The following is a 15,335-nucleotide window of genomic DNA, read 5'->3' on the forward strand; positions in this document are numbered from 1 at the left end:
CGTTGTGGAGCACAGGCTCCGGACGCGCAGGCTCAGCGGCCATGGCTCACGGGCCCAGCCGCTCCGCGGCATGTGGGAACTTCCCGGACCGGGGCACGAACCCGTGTCCCTTGCATCGGCAGGCGGACTCTCAACCACTGCACCACCAGGGAAGCCCATGTGACTTTTTAAAGATAATTTATTTCAGTTCACAATTTACACAGGATATCAAATCTGAAGGGGACCCCAGGGTTACCCAGTTTAACTTCTTCATTGTATAGATGAAAAATGAGGAGAAGAGTAGTGAGTTACTGAAGATAGCATTAGTAGTACTAAGAGCTTCAGTTGATGGTTTCTGATTAATGTAGTGGTCGTTCCATTATTATACCAAGCTGCATTTCCATCCAGAATATTTTTATAATGCTGATTAAGTTAGATTGTTTTGGTGAACTTTTCCAGCATTTATCCTAGATTTTATCAAGTGCAATTTTAGGAAGGTGGCTTTATGGAAGCATTCAATGACCTACTGTAGCAGTTCCTTCTATTTTATGTAGAGGAAGAGCACCGACTGCATGTCCTGTTATTATAAGTTTGGTGGTTGTAGTCTATTGCCATCAGTATTATTTAGGAATGCTTTTGGGTGCATGAAACAAAAAACCTAACCACGATTGCTTGAATGAATTTAGGTTCATTTTTTCTGACATAACATGAAGTCTGGATGTAGGAAGCTTTGGCTTTGATTCAGCAGCTCAGTGATATCAGGAATTACATATAGTAGTGTGTATATGTCAATCCCAGTCTCCCAACCCTGAGTTTTATACCTTTGGGATTTTATACAATGAACCTGTGTTGCCTCAAAATACTATGTTACACAAGCTGACACCAAAGACCTTTCTGAAGCCAGTGAGAGTTCTTTGAAGGCCACATGCTTGGGCTCGGAGTCAGATAGTTTACGGCTCTGTCACTTACTAGTTAGGTGACCCCACTTATCTGCTCCAAGCTGCAGTTTTCTCATTAGGAAGATGTGACGAGTCACGAGTTTGTGGTGAAGAATGAATGAGGGGATTTACAAAGACTTCTAGAAACCAGAAAATGGTCTTATCTGTTAGCCTCCTAGCATGCTGAAGGCAGTCACTGACATGCAGCCCTGGGTCCCGGGTTGTCTGTACTGACAGCTAAATGATATCTTTTGTGCCCTGTATAACTGGTTCACAACAACCCCTTACCTCATCAACAGCAATTACTTTGTATTCACTCTGCTTAAAAAGCTGAGGAAGAATACAGTAGATTAAGAAAGGGGACAGATTAAAATGCTGTCCTGGGGTTTAAAGGGGGCCGGAAAACTTGACTTTGTAGCATAACTCATTTTTCAAAGGATTTGCATGTGCATTTTCTCCCTCTAGACTTGTGATCTCTTAATAATAAGTAATAAAAACCCAGTTATTTTTAGTGCTTATGTATCTCATCTCCCACATAAGTAGAGAGCTTCTTTTTGGAAAAGACCTTGCTTCATACAACTTTGTACCATTGAATCCTTCCCCATGTGGCTGCCCTTAAGCACTTTTAGTACAGTGTGTATTGGTTATCTAGTGCTGTGTAACAAATTACCCCAAAACTTAGTGCTGTGCCTCTCACAGTTTCTATGGGTCAGGAATTCAGGAGGGACTGCTTGGTTGGGTGGTTTTGGCCCAGGGGTCTTGTGAGATTGCAGTCCTGTGTCAGCTGGGGCTATGGTCATCTGAAAACTTGGCTGGGGCTGGATGGTCCACTTCTGGGGGGATCACTCACATGGCTGGCATTGGTGCTGGCTCTTGGTATCCCAGTTTTATACTTATGGGCTTCTGTCCTCAGAGCATGGTGGCTGGATCCCCCCAGAGCAAGTAACCAAGAGAACACGATGAAAGCTACACCTTGAATGACCTAGTTTCTGAAGTCACACATGAGAATTTCTGAGCACTCTGCTGGTCACACACAGACCCCTGATGATTCACTATGGGAGGGGACAAAATAAGTGGAGGTACCACTTACACCGGGAGGTACCCTGGAGGCCATCTTGAAGGTTGGCTGCAACACAGATATTATAGAGAGCATATAGTACCTGATAATTTTTTACATGGTGTGAGCATGTACATTGTGCATACAATGTATAAATGGTAAAAGCCAAAGACTGGTTTTACTATTGGGGGAGAGGGTACTCTAGTTTGGTGTCTCAAACTTGAGTGTGTGTTACAATCACCTGGAGGGCTTATTAAAACACAAGTTGCTGGGGCATCCCTAAAGTTCCCTATTCAGTAGATCTGGGATGCGGCGGGAGTTCACAGTTGATTGTGATACTCCTGTTCCGGGGCCACACTTTGATCATCGCTCATCTAATTTGTTTAGAGATGCTAGTAGCTGTTTAAGAAAACCTTCTTCAAAGCAAATACATCCTTGGTCTCTTAGAGCTAAATACCAAACGGTGAAATTCATTATGCGTATCATCTTAACTTGAGGCTCGCCGAATGACACAGAGTTCATGTAAATGTACAAATCAGAGAGAGGGCAACATATGAACAGCTCTAAGCAGTGGTGAGCTGGCAAACTCTCCGCAAAAAAGACACAGCTTTGAGGTGTGACTTGCCAATTTCCATAGTGTAAATGCTCCCACCATGGCTGGTTATCACGATCGCTGAATGTTTCACAGCTAACTCTCTCTCGTTGGAACACACCAGCTCCAGCACACCACTGGCTCTAAGCAAGGTCTTTCCTCATCATGTGTGTTTCTGAGAAGACTGTGGTCCAGGTGGGGCTGGGGATGGCCCGGGGATTCAGATAGCCAGTCCTTTGTACGCTAACAACTGTCAAACGCCAGGCTCGATGTTCTTCCTACCTAGCGTGAGATTTTTTTTGAGGCAGCTAGAGTGACAGGATATAATAGTGCAGACAACTCTGTGTGGCAAAGGTAGATGCAAAATGGGACTTTTCAAATTCTCCCCCTTCGCATACTGCCCCCACCTTGTACAGTCAATTCTAATGACTACTCCAGGCCTTCTGTTCTAATCAGGTTCAACCTCACAGAGGGTCCTCCGCATCAAAGCCCTTTCCGGCCTCCCAAGACTCATTTCCTCGGGGTGGGTGACAGGAGCTACTTTAGTGAAATTCATCTTTTGAGTGGCCAGGATTTCTGTTAAGGGTATAATATCTGAGGGCCTATAGACATCTGCATAGAAAATTTATCTGACACTTCACCTTGTAGGGGGCTGGTGACAACTGTTTACCACTTCGAACTGTTGCTCAGATCTGAAATTTCTATGTAGCTTGTAACCTTCTTGAGGGTACAGAATTGTTTTGTGTGTTTGTCACAACATCTACGATGGTGCGTGGGTAAAGTACACACTTAATAAACATTTCATGACTTCTAATTTGGAATTCTCTTCGTTGTAGCAAACATTGTCATCCTAACAGAGAGCTTCAGTGGCCCTAATCCCAAAGAGTGAGTCATTTGGGAATTTTAGTTACCATGAGAGATAAGTGGAATACGATGTTTTGGTAGGAAGTCCTTTGGGGGCATCCCATAATGCTTCTTTTTTGTTATATAAAGGACAGAGTCTAAGAAAATAGGATTCATGCCAATTTAGTGCAATTAAAAAAAGGCATAGCTTTCGAGGTGGGAAGACCATGACCCCTGTGGGAATGCCATCCTGAGTAGCCTTAGTAGCTGTCTTATTCTGGGTCACTTTCTTAGCCTCTCTGAGCCTCAGTTACCTGGTCTGAAAAATGAGACTGACAATAGCCACTTGGCAGGTCTTTTGTGAAGATGAAATGAGATAATCTATGAAAAGTGCTAGGATGGAGCCTCGTGGGGAGTGGACACATGTTAATCCCCCCACTGCCTTATTTGAAGGAATCCACATACCTGTTCCAGATGTACCAAAGGTCCCATGACTCTGAATTGCTCTTTTTTTTTATACAGCAGGTTCTTATTAGTTAGCTATTTTATACATATTAATGTATATATGTCAATCCCAGTCTCCCAATGCATCCCACCACCACCACCACCACTTTCCCCCCTTGGTGTCCATACGCTTGTTCTCTACATCTGGGCCTCTATTTCTGCCTTGCAAACCGGTTCATCTGTGCCATTTTTGTAGATTCCACATATATGCGTTAATATACGATATTCGTTTTTCCCTTTCTGACTTACTTCACTCTGTATGACAGTCTCTAGATCCATCCATGTCTACAAATGACCCAGTACCGTTCCCTTTTATGGTTGAGTAATATTCCATTGTATATATGTACCACATTTTCTTTATCCATTCGTCTGTCAGTGGGCATTTTGGTTGCTTCCATGACCTGGCTATTGTAAATAGTGCTGCAGTGAACATTAGGGTGCATGTGTCTTTTTGAATTATGGTTTTCTCTGGGTATATGCCCAGTAGTGGGATTGCTGGGTCATATGGTAGTTCTATTTTTTGTTTTTTAAGGAACCTCCATACTGTTCTCCATAGTGGCTGTATCAATTTACATTCCCACCAACAGTGCAAGAGGGTTCCTTCCCTTTTCTCCACACCCTTTCCAGCATTTGTTGTTTGTAGATTTTCTGATGATTCCCGTTCTAACTGGTGTGAGGTGATACCTCATTGTAGTTTTGACTTGCATTTCTCTAATAATTAGTGATGTTGAGCAGCTTTTCATGTGCTTCTTGACCATCTGTATGTCTTCTTTGGAGAAATGTCTGTTTAGGCCTTCTGCCCATTTTTTGATTGGGTTGTTTGTTTTTTTAATATTGAGCTGCATGAGCTGTTTGGAGATTAATCCTTTGTCTGTTGATTTGTTTGCAAATATTTTCTCTCATTCTGAGGGCTGTCTTTTCATCTTGTTGTGTTTTCATTGTCATTTGTCTGCAGGTATTTTTTGATTTCCTCTGACTTCTTCAGTGATCTCTTGGTTATTTAGTAATGTATTGTTTCGCCTCCATGTGTTTGTGTTTTTTACGTTTTTTTCCCTGTAATTCATTTCTAATCTCATAGTGTTGTGGTCAGAAAAGATGCTTGATATGATCTCAATTTTCTTAAATTTACCGAGGCCTTTATTTTTGATCTAAGATGTGATCTAGCTTGGAGAATGTTCCATGTGCACTTGAGAAGAAAGTGTAATCTGCTATTTTTGGATGGAATGTCCTATAAATATCAATTAAATCTATCTGGTCTGTTGTGTCATTTAAAGCTTGGATTTCCTTATTAATTTTCTGTCTGGATGATCTGTCCATTGGTGTAAGTGAGGTGTTAAAGTCCCCCACTATTATTGTGTTACTGTCGATTTCCTCTTTTATAGCTGTTAACAGTTGCCTTATGTATTGAGGTGCTCCTATGTGTGGTGTATGTATATTTATAATGGTTGTATCTTTTTCTTGGATTGATCCCTTGATCGTTATGTAGTGTCCTTCCTTGTCTCTTGTAACATTCTTTATTTTAAAGTCTGTTTTGTTTGATAGGAGTATTGCTACGCTGGCTTTCTTGTGATTTCCATGTGCCTGGAATATCCTTTTCCATCCCCTCACTTTCAGTCTGTATGTGTCCCTAGGTCTGAAGTGGGTCTCTTGTAGACTGACTCTGAATCTCTTAAATTCCAATTTTTTTTCTGTGCATTTCTAAATGTTTGCAATTTCTAAGGCAACATTACTGACACAAATCAAAATCCTTTCCTACACAGAGTATGACTGGCAGGTCCAAATGCGATGGGGGTGGGGAGGGAAGCATCCTGAATGTTAGCATTTCTGGGAATGTTTAAGGGCCGAAAAATTTATTTTTTCGGGGCCTAACGTGATTAATAAGGCGATGGGTTTGAGATTGTATTGAGGTGGATTTCTCTGTTTTCTCTCTGCCTCCCAAGGCTCCTGGGTTCCCAGGTTATTTTAATTGTACAGCAGGTATTAAGCAATAATGATCAGCCATAAATCCCAGGTTTGGAAAGGATAACTCTGAAAGGTCGGGGCAGACCTAGAAGGAGGAAATAAACATTTAGCAGGCGACTCAGCAAGTTGCCCCACAATCAGTATATTTCTTGGTCAAACTTAGTTGTTAAAGTAGGGAAATAGTTCCTCTTCAATTGATCAGAAGCACATTTGTTAACCACCAACTATATGTCAAGCTCCAAAAGGGATAGAAAACAGGGCATAAAAATGGAAAAAAGGGATAGAAAAAAGGGATTAAAAAAAGACCTCATTTTCATACCCAGGAACATACAGAGTGGATTGAAAGGCCATACATGTCTGTAATTTAGTTGACTTTCCTTGCTTTATTAGAAAATAGGTTTCCTACTCAGAAATAAGTAGAGAGGGTTTCCACACTTGGAACATGAACTAACAGGTGAACTGATGTTTTGAAATACTGCATTTCTTTATAGCCACTTGGGAAAAGAGCCTGCCCAAGGTTGAGACCTGAGACCTGAGCTTTATGTGACATGTAATTTGAAAAAGTGAGATATGGCTTTTTAAATTTTTATAGAAAACAACAAGCCCAGTGCTTTCCCAGGGTTTGGGGTCATATCAGGCAAATGCAAGGTGAGGAATTTGGGGCTTAATTTATAGCACTATTTTTTTGTAAAAAAGGCATGACTTTCCATGTGCAGAAAATGGTCAGGGGCGTGGGGTTGGGACATGGAGCTGAGAACTGGGCCCTGGGTTCCATACTCAGGCACCTTACAGAGCACTGGCTTTGTACCAGGCACTGTGCTGGGCGCTGAGGATAAGGGAAAGCAACATGGCGGCCCTCAGATGACGTCTGGAATCACATTTGAGGCGGCACATAGCTCTTCCCAGCAGGGCCTTGGAAAAGTCAGAGAGAAGGTAAGAGTGACACACAGTCTTAACAGAGGAGGGGAATTGCCTAGAAAGCATGAGGGACGAGTGTTCCAAGCTGAGCACACCAACTTCATGGCATATTAGCAAGGCAGCGAGAACTGTAGTTGGAAAAGACTAGAGCAGTGGTTCTCAAATGTAATGTGCATTCCAGTCACCTGGGGATCTTGTTACAGGACGTCTGGCCTGACCCCTGAGATCAGACATTTCCAACAGGTTCCTACCTGATGCTCAGGCTGCTGGCTTGAGCCCACACTTTGTGTAGCAAAGTGGTGAGCATGGAACGAAGGAAAAAAAATGGGGGTGGAATGAAGGAAGGGGTGAATGGGGAGGGCAAGAGCCTGTCACCATGGGCTGAATCCTGCAGCCTGGTATATTTCGGCGTTCCCCACCTTCATACTGGTTAGAGCATCTGCACCATTCCCAGCCTCCACTGGGCTCCCAGTGCTGCCTGCAGCCCTCAGCCAGCTCCCTCCCCCAGTCTCCAAAAGCAGTGATAATAAATATTTACTGCTTTCCTCACATCTCCCACCCACCACATGCCATCATGGCCTCAGTAGAGTCCTGCCTTTTAATTCATAGAGAAAAGAGAGGTTGTCAGATGGAAGTTTTCTTAAGGTTGGCCTTTCTCCCCACCCAGAACCCACCTGCCTTTTCTCCTGCTTTTCCTTTCCCCTTTAACTTCTGGGCAGAGATGTTCTTCCCTCCGCCCAAGGTTGAACCCTCCTCTGTGCTGTGGAAGGCACCCCCTCTTCCCTGTGGCCTCGCGTGGGCCCTCCATTCATCCATCACTCCCCTCTTTCATGTATCTCCCGCTCATTCCTTCCCAGCTTTGTTTCTTCTACTATAAACACCCTCAAGGCTCTCCTTTCTCACCCCCTCCCCTACTGAGAAAATGGCCTTGAACCTGAATCCCCCATCTAGCTACGGTCTGACCTCCCACCTTCCCCTCACAACCTGATTACTCCAAAGAGCAAGGCCACACTCACTGTTTCTCTTTTTCTTTTTTTTTTTTTTTTTACGCGGGCCTCTCACTGTTGTGGCCTCTCCCGTTGCAGAGCACAGGCTCCGGACGCGCAGGCTCAGCGGCCATGGCTCACGGGCCCAGCCGCTCTGCGGCACGTGGGATCCTCCCGGACCGGGGCACGAACCCGCGTCCCCTGCATCGGCAGGCGGACTCTCAACCACTGCGCCACCAGGGAAGCCCTGTTTCTCTACTTTTCAGCTGTTCTCTGCACACTACCACCGTCTGACTCTGGCTTCCCCACTCCACTGAAATGGCTTTGCCCGAAGTTAACCCGCTCCGGGGATTTCAGCCCCAGTCCCCTTTGTTCTTCACAGCACGTTACGCTGTTGCTCACTGGTGCTTTGAAGCCATGTCTCCCCGTGACTGTACAGATCCTGTGTCCTGGGTTCATTTGGACTCTCTCAGCTGCTTTTCTTGGTTCCTCTTCCTGTGTCCATTCCTTACCAGTTAACGTTTCCCGGGGTCCTGGTCTCAGCCTTATTCTCTTCTAACCCTGAACATCCTCCATTGATTTTATTTATTTTAAAATTTTTATTGGAGTATAGTTGCTTTACAATGTTGTTTTAGTTTCTGCTGTACAGCAGAGTGAATCAGCTATACGTATACGTACGTCCCTTCTTTTTTGGATTTCCTTCCCATTTACGTCACCACAGAGCGTTGAGTAGAGTTCCCTGTGCTATACGGTAGGTTCTCAGTTATCTATTTTTTTTTTTTTTTTTTGCGGTACGCAGGCCTCTCACTGTTGTGGCCTCTCCCGTTGCAGAGCACAGGCTCCGGATGCGCAGGCTCAGCAGCCATGGCTCACGGGCCCAGCCGCTCCTCAGCACGTGGGATCTTCCCGGACCGGGGCACGAACCCGCGTCCCCTGCATCGGCAGGCGGACCCCCAACCACTGCGCCACCAGGGAAGCCCTCAGTTATCTATTTTATACGTAGTATCAGGAGTTCATATATGTCAATCCCAAGCTCCCAGTTCATCCCACCCACCTCCCCTTTCCCCCTTGGTATCCATATGTTTGTTCTCTACATCTGTGTCTCTATTTCTGCTTTGTAAATAAGATCGTCTATACCAGTTTTTTTCAGATTCCGCATATATGCGTTAGTATACCGTATTTGTTTTTCTTTCTGACTTCTCTCTGTATGACAGACTCATCTCCATTGGTGTATCACCCACACCTGGGACTTGAACCCCTCTTTCTCTGCTGTTGACAGGAATCCAGCCCTCTAGCCCCATTTCTATATTGGTCATATCATTGTATGTGTCTCACATTCTAAAAACTGATTTTTCCTAAACAACAAGGTCCTACTGTGTAGCACAGGGAACTGTATTCAATACCTTATAATAACCTATAATGGCAAAGAATCTGAAAAAGAATATATAGATTATATATAACCGAATCACTTTGCTGTATACCAGAAACGAATGCAATATTGTAAATCAACTATACTGCAATAAAAAGGAAAAAAATTAATAAATTACGGTTGTTAAACAGTTATCCAAAGCTGTTCCAATAGACCTGATTCTTCCTCTTCTCTCTTAAACCTACTTTTCCTGCTGAGTCCCACTCTAGGTGAATCATACCTCTACCCTCCCCTTCTCTCAACCCCAGACTTGAGAGTTATACATGTCTCCTCTCCTTGCCTCCCCTGCCCTTAGCAGTGGTCCTATCCTCTACCCCTTCCGCTGCTGCCCTAGTATATGAACCGTTGTACCTTCCTTCCACCACCCAGATTACTGCGTTCGCCTCCACCTGACCACTCTGTAAACACCTGTGGTTTTCAACCCCCCTACTGCACATCCGAATCCCTGGGAGAACTTTGAACAATTCGGATACCCGGGACACATCCCAAACCGATTCCGTTAGAATGTCAGGAGGTGGGACCCCGAGGATTCCAACGTGCAGTCAACGTTAAGAGCCATGGCTTTTGTCTCTTCTCCCTCAAATCCATCCTCCGCGCCACCACTGAAGTATTTTCCTTCAAACTCAAATTGGATTATGTTTGATCCTCTGTTCACACAGATCCTTCAATGAGGTTCCTTGCCTTTGGAAAAATTCTTTGGTGTGTTATGCAGCCCTTTTTTGGGCGTGTTGTAAGGACAGCTTTCATGATTGGCCTTGCCTAATTCTCCAGCCCTATCTCGTGTGGGTCCATAAAAGGCGCGTTACCTAGGCCACCCTGATCACCTCCCGAGGCATCCTCGCGGCTCTCTGCACGTGCACAGATGTGGTCCTCTGTCCAGAATGCAAGCTGTCCCTCACCCCACCCCCATCCCATCCCCACCCCAGCTGGCCAACTGCGCTCTCTGTGCCTTGATATCCTATTCAGATGTCATCACTTACACAAAGCCTTCTGGGACACCTTCCCCCCACCCCCCCGCCCCAGGCTAGGTGCCTCCTAGCACCTGGCTTCCTCCACGCCAACACGTTTCTCCGTCCCACCATTAGGTGAGCCCCTTGATGGCAGAGACTATCTCCCATTTACACAGCACCAAAACCCAGCACACGGTAGGCACTCAGTGTATGGAGAATGAATTCATTCATCCATCTCTAACCTTCTAACAAGCTCATGCAATAAGGCAGAAAAACAGAGTTGAAAGCTCATTGGGTTGTTCAGGCAAAAGACTTCAAGGTATATACGTTGTTAGGACATTGCTCATCATTACACAAAAAATGGGAACATAACACAAGTGAAAGGACTCCCCGTGGAAGAAGCAGCATTGCTCGATAAAGGCCTGGCAGAGCAGTGTATGCCACCCCCCGGAAGGTGGCCCTGTCCTCTGACCCCGCTGTTATAAGATGGGTCCTGCTACATGAAGTGCACATGTTTGCTCTGATTCCAGAGATGAGGTTAAGGTGGAGCTCGTTTTTAAAAGGAGAGTTTAGGGGCTTCCCTGGCGGCGCAGTGGTTGGGAGTCCACCTGCCGATGCAGGGGACACGGGTTCGTGCCCCGGTCCAGGAAGATCCCGCATGCGTGAACCATGACCACTGAGCCTGCGCGTCCGGAGCATGTGCTCTGCAACGGGAGAGGCCACAGCAGTGAGAGACCCGCGTACCGCAAAAAATAAAAATTAAAAAAAGGAGAGTTTAGACCATAACAATGCAAACACAGATGCAAAGAAGCATCACTAGCTCAGAACGTGGAGCTTGAAAACAGGCCACATGTTGAGAGTGGGTGACTATAAACAGATTCTTAATTTTACCAAAGGTCTCTCTGCTATGGTCGTCTTTCAGATGGACGCTTCCCTTAGCACTGAAAATTAGCACCCAGCTTACAAAAGTTCAGGCATGTGAAACTGCTCAGGGGCACACATCTCACTAAAAGAGATCTGGCTGGACCGTGCCTCCACCACCTTGTGAGGGTGGATTTGAGAATCACCAGGAGTTCTCAGAAAGCAGGCAGGGGCCCAGGCTCATCAAGGAAGGATGAAGCCTCGACCCTCTTCCCAAGTTCCCTGGGAGGCTCTGAGCTGAGCCACAAGATACAAGTGAGGCTGACCACCACCTAGCTGTGATCAGCCGCCACCCTCCAGCTGTGCTTCTCATCCTCCTTGCTTGTTGGTGTCCCACCTGGGGGAATGTCACAAATCCCCACACACAGGCCTCACCCCAGGCCAATTAGAGCGTCTCTGGGAGGGGGATGCTGGCACTGGTCATTTTAAAAGTTCCAGGGGTTGGGGGAGGGGAGGGAATGGAACTAAGATCCCACAAGCTGTGCAGTGTGGCAAAAACAAAAAGCTTTGGGGGCTTCCCTGGTGGCGCAGTGGTTGAGAGTCCGCCTGCCGACGCAGGGGACACGGGTTTGTGCCCCGGTCCGGGAGGATCCCACGTGCTGCCGAGCGGCTGGGCCCGTGAGCCATGGCCGCTGAGCCTGCGTGTCCGGAGCCTGTGCTCCGCAACGGGAGAGACCACAACAGTGGGAGGCCCGCGTACCGCAAAAAAAAACAACAAAAAAACCAAAAAGCTTTGGGGGATTCTGTTGGTAGCCTGGGGGGTTGAGGATCACGCCCCTGGCTTACTGGTTCTCAAACCTGGCTGCATGTTGGCATCACCTGAGGGGCTTCAGCAAGTACCCCGGGCCTGGGTCCTACCTCCAGAGATTCTGCTGTCATTGGTGTGGGATGCAGCCTGGCGTCCCCATCAGGATTTGTAAAAGCTCCCCAGCGATTCTAACATCAAGTGTCGCATCCGTGGCTGCCGCTCATCCTCCCACGGTCCCTCATGGAGCCCTTTTTACTTTGGGGGAAAAAAATCTATTGCCATGCCAAGACGGGAAACCCAACCTGTCAGGAAGCTATTTACCCTCCCCGCTGACCCAAAGTGGCCGAAGTGGGAGTTCCCCCCGATGAAAGGGATTATCTGTGCTGGAGGGAAGGCAGCAGCGTTCGTTAGTTTACAGATCCAACTCCTTGACAATGAGGGCCCAGCTGCCTTTGCACCAAATGAACGTCCCCAAGTTCCCCAGCTGCCTGAGTGACCCCAATTGCCTCAGAAGGTAGCCACCCCTCCCTGGAAACATGCAGAGTGGCATTACAAATAATAAACGGATACGACTAATGGGCTCAATTATTATAAATTTTGATGTCATCGCTAATGGCATTTCACGCCCTTCTCCTTGCATCCTGTGTTCAAAATAATTTTCTCTTTATGCTACCCTGTTAACAGATGTCAAACCTGAGTTAGGGCCTGTCCTGAGTAGGCAGGCTACAGACTCCCACCTCTGCCTCGTGTTCTCTCTGAGGCTTGTGTCAGGTTGGTAGCTATCGGCATCGTTTTGAAAAAAGGCATCTTGCATTGTCCAGAAAAGGTGCAGGGGGTTCCACTTTCCATCCAGTCTTACCAGCTTAATGCTTCGGGGGTATACTGTCCAACAACTACATGATTCATTGATGAGGATTCTCATATGCAACTTTTTTTTTAATGAACAAACTCAGATCAGGTTTATCTGGGTCTTGAACGTAGGATAGTGGTTCTCAACTTGGGCTACACGTTGGAATCGCTTGGGGAGCTTTAGAAACTATTGATGTCTGTGATCGTCCCTTAGATTCTGATGACATGGTGTGGGGATTGGCTGAGGCAATGGGATGTTTTAGAAGCTTCCCAGGTGATTCCAGTGTTCTAAAGCCGATACCGCTGGTATTTGTCAATAAGAGAGACTGAGAAAAGAAAGGTGAAAGGATACCCATAGAGAAACATCTCTCGAGTCACAGTCTTCTTATGGACTCTGTCTATGAAGCAACAGAGGCATTTGTCCCAGTTAGAGTCTTTATGAGCACATCCAGTTGGATGAGTTTCCTAGGAGACCAGAGGTAAAGTTAGGCCATAGAGTGTTTCAAAACCAGGAGTGTTTCTTTTCAGTGTTCTTTTATTTCTTAAGAAGTGTTTCCCTAGGGCTGCTGTCCTAAAGTTCTTGCTACTTCTACTCTCCCCCATGACCCACCACCTTTTTGCAATGTTGTTTGGGTAACAGGGATGCGGGAGAAAAAACTCAGTACTATACTGAGGATGGGCCTGGGAGGAGTACACAGGATGCCGTGATGTGTGAGATCCTGAAGGCGCTTAGGATAAATGTTGGGGCCCTACATACTGTGATACCCTCCCAGGTAGACGCTCGTCGGTTACAGTGTATGGTTTTCTCCTCCCTCGGCTTTCCCTCTAATCCCCTTTCCTTTCCGTGAACATCTTCCTGTCCTGTGTTTCATGTCTTCTGAGTCCCCTCCATCCGCGTTCTTTCCTGCCTGCAGAACCCAGAATTTTCTCAGGCAGCGAGCCCAGCACCAGGTGGTACAACTTGGTGAGTCCAAACGGTGGTTATCTACTTGGCTTCTCATTAAAGACACCTGAGGAGTTCTTCAAAAAAAACGCTGATACTTGGGCTCCACTCCCAGAAATTCTGATTTAATTGGTCTGGAGTGGGTATTAAAAAATCCCAGGTGATTACAATGTGCAGCCAGGGCTGAGGATCCTTGGTCTAAGGATCCTCTAAGGATCTAACGCAATCATAGTATTTCAGTTGTTGCTCGTGGTTGCTTTGCAGTTGGGCAGATGATTCCGTTTTGGCCAGTGTAACAGGAGGACGCAGGGATGGGGGATGGAGGCAATTTAGAAAAAGGTTTCCTTTCCCTTTAAGAAGGGGTGGTCCTTCTTTCTCCTTCCTGGTGTTTGGAGTTGTCGGAGGAGGATGAGATGCCTGGAGCCACAGCTATCTTTTGACTGTGAGTATCCATGCCCAGGGCATAGATTTCTATGACGAGAATTACGAAGTGCAATGTTACAAGGAACCTAGGTCTTAACAAGGTCATGGAGCTGCTAAATCTGTCAAACTGAGAAGCCCTGCTTCCAGGCTTCTTGCTTGCTTTCTAACAGGCCCAGGCCAGAAGCAGACCATGGTCCCAGGCCTGAGTTGTCCAGAGAGGCCTTTGAGAGTATGCCCTGCTCAACACGCACAGCACCTCTGTGACTGTGAAATGCCCCCCGGTTCTGACAAAGACGCCTACGCACCTCTGAGGAGCCTCCAAGACCTGTGCTGGGCAGGCTCCCTGGAGAAGGGCTTGTCTGTTGCTGAGGGCTGAAGGCGGGAATGCAGCCCGTGGAAGTCTGGCCCGTTACTGGTTGTGTGATTTGAGTCAGTCAAACCGGGCGCCTCTGTTTTATCATCTGTGCGATGGGGTTAACATCTACCTCAGTTTTGTCTATTTCTTGATCTATTCACTCTCTTTATGCTGCAGTGAGCAAGTGGTAAAGTAATTTAAAAGAATGAGAAGAGAGACGGTTGGTAGGCCTGACTCCTGCTTTAACCGTTGAGATAGCTGGAGCTTTTCCTGTAGTTTGCTCCACCTGGTATCTATCAAAATAATTTGAGCGAGAATTGCCGAGTCAGCACGGGCGCCGGGGCCCGTAAAACGGAGCCCTCCCTGTTTCCAGTTCAGCCGGCTGCCGGCTTGAGGGAGGGGTGGAACCCACAGCTGCCTGCTTGCTGCCGGCTCTGCAGAGGCCGTGGCTGAGCCTTGGGGTCACACCTTCCTGGAGGCTGCACCCCACTTGGGACAGGCACTGTGGTGGGGAGAGGGGGCTGGGGAGCCTGTCAGGGACGGGGTCCTTCAGCTTTAGGGGCCGAGCCCTGGAAGCCAGCGTGGCCTAGATTCAGAGTGCTGACCACGCCCGGGCGCCTGCCTTCCCCTAGGGCCGGCTCTCCATTCCACCTTGGGCCTCAAAGCAGGACTGGGGTGTGGGTATCCGACCACTGTCTCCGGTCGGTTCTAAGGGGCCTCACTGAGACTCCCTGGGAGCCTGCCTGCCCTGCCCGCCCAGCCTTTTCATCATTCTTGTTTCCTTATATTCCCTCTAGTGTCTCTAGTTCTGGTCCATATTTATCTTTTGTTTTTTAAATTAATTATTTAAATTGAAGGATAGTTGATTTACAATGTCATGTTAGTTTCAGGTGTACAGCACAGTGATTCAGTTTTTTATACACACACATTCTTTTTCA

At 46.8% G+C, this 15,335-nt stretch overlaps 1 protein-coding gene across 1 annotated transcript in view; it reads left to right on the forward strand.

Moving 5' to 3' along the window:
* GPR39 (G protein-coupled receptor 39) overlaps positions 1-15,335 on the forward strand; it is a 231,364-nt gene that overhangs the window by 122,037 nt on the left and 93,992 nt on the right. The gene's annotated exons all lie outside the window — the stretch shown is intronic.

Source organism: Orcinus orca, chromosome 7 (assembly GCF_937001465.1).
Source record: "Orcinus orca chromosome 7, mOrcOrc1.1, whole genome shotgun sequence".
NCBI lineage: Eukaryota > Metazoa > Chordata > Mammalia > Artiodactyla > Delphinidae > Orcinus > Orcinus orca.